The sequence below is a fragment of the Phyllostomus hastatus genome, unplaced genomic scaffold, assembly GCF_019186645.2.
Source record: "Phyllostomus hastatus isolate PE091 unplaced genomic scaffold, TTU_PhHast_1.1 phas_contig_159, whole genome shotgun sequence".
NCBI lineage: Eukaryota > Metazoa > Chordata > Mammalia > Chiroptera > Phyllostomidae > Phyllostomus > Phyllostomus hastatus.
In genome coordinates, this window is record NW_025333640.1 from 4,934,389 (window position 1) to 4,938,942 (window position 4,554).

The window sequence follows — 4,554 nt, forward strand, 5'->3', positions numbered from 1 at the left end:
GTCTACGTGTGTCGTCTGGCCTGCCTGCCCGCAGGCCCGCATGCTCTGTCGCCAGGCAGGCCTGGCCACCCTTGGCTGACTCGCCTCAGGCCACCCCCCACTCCCCCGCCCGTCCTGCCCCCATCCAAACCATCCCCCTTCTAGCCAGGACAGTGGTGCCTCCCTCCATTCTGCTGCTGAAGGGAGGGAGGCAAAACAAGATTTCTGCCCTTTGCAGACCAGGCTGGGTGGTTGTGGACACGGTGGCCTGGACTCAGGGGAGGTGGCAGAATTTCAGATACTGCTAGACGGTGGCCAGCACTGGCAGCGCACCAGATTCCCAGTGGCGAAACTGAGGCGGGCGTTACAACCACTTCCCCAAGTCCTCAGCTGCGTCCACACCCTACTGAGTGTGTATTACTGTTCCCAGTGCCTGGGGCACAGTGGGCTCCTCAGAGAGGGACAGACTGACCCAGGTGGAGTCCGGGGGGCAGCAGGTAATTTCAGGAGCTGTTTCACCCCCTGAGCCTCGATATGGTCTCTAAGGGGAGGACCAGGGTCACACCATATAGAGCTGAGGTGCCTGGTCTGCAGAGAGCCTTTGACATCTAGAGAGGATACCTCCCTCCTATGTGACCTTGACCTCCTCCAGGAAGAAAAGCAGGATAGAACCAGACAATGCAGGTCAGGCCTCAGCTCAGTCTGGGACACTCGGGTGGGCTTTAGTTGTTCAAAAGAGACTGTTCTCAGGAAATTGGAGTGGGGTCAGTTCAAGCCCAGCAGGACTCTGGGTCTTTCTGCTCCTCGGGCCCATTTCTGGGGCCCGCACAGAGTGAGTGCATGGCGGGCAGAGGGCGTGAGCGAGCTGGGAGCAAGTGACTCTGAGCACAAGCCTTTTTTAAACAATTGAGGTGAATGTTCTGACCAATGTGGCTTGGTTGGGCGTCATCTCGTGAAGCCGAAGGTCGCTGGCTGATTTCCGGTCAGAGCACAAGCCTGGACTGAGGGTTTGGGTCCCCGAGCGGGGCGTGTATGAGAGGCAACAGATGGATGTCTCTCGTATTGTTGTTTCTCTCCCTCTCCCTTCCCCTTTCTCTAAAAATAAATGAAATCTTTAAAAAATAAAATTGACGTGAAATTCACATAATGCGGCATTATCATTTTCCAGTGGCATTCAGTACATTTGTAATGCTGTGTAATCATCACCGCTATCTTGTTCCAGAACATTCCCTCACCCCAAAAGGCAGCCCCAGTGAGCACTCACTCTCCCAGCCCCTCCCTGCCCCTGATACCCACTTCCTGTCCCTGAGATGGGCCCCTTCTGGACTTTCCGCATGAGTGGAGTCACATGCTGTGTGGCCTTGCGTCTGGCGCCTCTCACTGAGCACCGCACGTTTGTGCTCCATCCCCATCCTGGTGAGCGTCGCTGGCGAGTCCAGGGTGGGGGAACCATGTTCTGTTTGTCTGTTCCCCTGTGGGTCCACCTTCTGGCTGCTGTCGGTTGTGCTGCTGTGAGCAGTTGTGAGCACATTTTTGTCTGAACACCTGCTTTTGGTTACTGGGGCACGTACCCAGCAGTGGAGTTGCTGGGACAGAGGTAACTGTCTAAGTTTGGCTTTTTGGAGGGACTGCTGACTTCCCCGCAGTGGCCGACCTGTTTAACCTATTCCCATAGGTGAGCAGGATTCTTAGTGATGTGGACGCACTCGAAGCCTGGGCTCAAGCCCCTGCTTTTGGCCAACCCCACCCCCCACCCCGAGGTCGCACTGGCCGAGTCAGGACTTGCTTGGCAAGGGTGTGTGTGAGACCAAACGGTGCGTTTTCATCATTTGAGAGCTATGTGCACAGGAGGGAAATTTGGAAATTTGGACAAGTTCGGGCAGCCCCACTTGAGTTACCACCTTGGACTTCATGGCTGGAAAAACCTGCCAGGGACGTTTGGTGCCCTGCAGATGTAAACCCAAGGGAAAACGTCCACACACAGACTGCACGGGGTGCTTGCAGCATCTTCGCTCCTGACAGCCACACGTGGGAGCAGCCAAGATGCCCTTCGACGGGTGATGGGTGAACAAAGGGCGGTCCATCCGGGCACGAAACGTCATTCGGCGCTGAAAAGACGCGAGCCATCAAACCACGAAAAGACAGGGAGGAAACCTAAATGCGTAGAACTGAGTGAAGGAAGCCAGTCTGAAAGGCTCTGTGCTGTGTGGTTCCAACTCCAGGACGTTTCGGAAAAGGCCCACACTGCTGGGGGAACAGGGAAAGGAGGTGGGGTGTCGGGGCGGCGGAGGGACGACCAGAGCGCGGAGGGTTTCGGACGGTGGTGCTGCTCCGTGAGAGACGCGGCTGCGGTGGTTGCGTGTCGTTGTGCACTCGTCCAAACCCACAGAGTGTCTGCCACCAGAAAAGGACCCTGAAGTCCACTGTGGACTTCAGTTAATAATAATGTATCAATATTGGCTCATCAGTTATGACAAACATACCACCTCAGTGCAAGATACGAATAATAGCGGGAGATGATAGGGAGATTGGTGCGAAGGTGTGTAGGAACTCTGTTATTGCTGCTCAGTTTTCTGTAAACCCAAAACTGCTCAAAAAGTGCTCGCTTCGGCAGCACGTGTATTAAAATCAGAACAATACAGAGAAGATTAGCATGGCCCCTGAGCAAGGATGACATGCAAATTCGTGAAGTGTTCCATAGTTTTTTTGCAAATAAGAATAATTCGTTTCTTTCTTCCCAACGTTCATGCCTTTGTTATTCGTTCTTGTTTTACTGCATTCACTGGGAACCTAGTTTAATGCTGAATAAAGGCTATGATGGAAGGCTAAATAAATAAATAAACAAACAAATAAATAAATAAAATTGCTCAAAAAATTAAAAAGTGGGCCCTGGCTGGGTAACTCACTTGGCTGGAGCATCGTCCCAACATACCAAGGTTGTGGGTTCGATTCCCTGGTAAGGGCATGAACAAGAGTTAACCAATGAATGCATCAATAAGTGGAACAACTAACTGAAGTCTCTTTCTCTCCCTTCCTCCCTCTCTCTAAAAAAATCAATCAATAAATTATTCTTAAAAAGTGGGATGTTGAGCAGGGCAAAGAAGGACCCTCCTAATAGTGAGGTTCAGATGTGACACAGGGTTGACAAATAACCCAATTGAAAAAATGAGCAGAGGGCCTGAATAGACATTCTTGCAAAGGGGACATACAGATGGCCAATGGACATATGAAAAATGTGCAACATCACTAGTTGTCAGGGATACTCGAATTAAAGCCACAGTGAGATATCGCCTCACACCCGTCAGAATGGCCACCGTCGATATATCAGTAACCAAGGTTTGTCGAGGACGTGGAGAAACGGGAACCCTCGTGCCCTGTCGGTGGGAATGCAGATCGGTGAAGCCACTGTGGAAAACAGTGTGGAAGTTCCTCAAAAAATTAAGACTAGAACTACTTTATGACTCAGCAATTCCTCTTCTGGGTATTTATCCAAAGAAATCCAAAACACTAATTTGAAAAGATACAAGCACCCCTACGTTCATTACAGCGTTATTTACCATACCCAAGATGTGGAAGCAACTTAAGTACCCATCAACACACGAATGGATAAAGAAAATGTACATATAGGCAAGGGAATATTACTTGGCCACGAAAAGAGCAAAACCTTCCCATTTGGACAACATGGAAGGGCACAAAGGGCACCATGCTGAGAGAGGAAAGTCAGAGAAAGACAAACACTGCACGCTCTCACTTACACCGGGAATCTAAGACAGCCAAACCCATGGAAACGGAGAGCAGAATGACGTTCTGGGGGCGGGGTAGGCGGGAGGGAAGGATGGGTGGTGTCAGTCAAAGGGCAGCAGTGAGTCCTGGGCTTCTAACGTGGCGAACGCAGCGACAGCCCTGTGTTGTGTCCTCGAAATTTGCTGAGAGTGAATCTTCAATGTTCTCATCACAGGAGAAGGAAAAGTAACCAGGTGAGAGAATGCAGGTGTTAATTAGCTTGATTGCGGTGACCACTTCACGATGTATATGGATGTCTAACCGTCACATTCTACACCTTAAATATATACAATTTTTTTTTTTGCTTGGTTGACTTTATGCTTTCATTTGACTGCTGGGTTAACTTCACCAACTACACTCTTCTACGCCATAACCGTGTTGCAGAGGAGGTGGGAATGAGGGCCAAAACAGACCATTTGGAGGTCAGGGAGGCCACGTCTTTTATAGGGGCAATTTCATGGGGCATCGTGCCTTGTGACTTGATGGCGAGCAGAAGGCAGAAGATTTTCCGTATGATTCCAGGATGGGAGTCCCCCAGCTGGTACACTGTGTGCTTTTAAAGCACCCCCCGCCCCTGCCCCCAGCCCCCAGCCCCAGTGCCCTTCGAGCTGCAGGCAGCCCACAGGGCCTGAGGCGGCTTTGCCTCTGAATGGAAAATGCAGGACTGCAGGCCTGGCCAGGGGCAGCCCCCCCGCAGGCCCAGTGATGAGCTTTCCAGCCCTGGTCTTTGCTGAGCCACTTGCAGGGACGGAGATCAGATTCTTCACTCTCAAGAACTGCTCCAGTCGGGGG

The 4,554-nt window shown here is 51.5% G+C and overlaps 1 non-coding gene across 1 annotated transcript; it reads left to right on the plus strand.

The window, feature by feature from the left end:
* Positions 1 to 2,577: 2,577 nt before the first annotated feature.
* LOC123814228 lies at positions 2,578 to 2,684 on the plus strand. The gene has a single exon (XR_006784854.1). It is a non-coding gene; the product is annotated as a U6 spliceosomal RNA (small nuclear RNA).
* Positions 2,685 to 4,554: the final 1,870 nt, after the last annotated feature.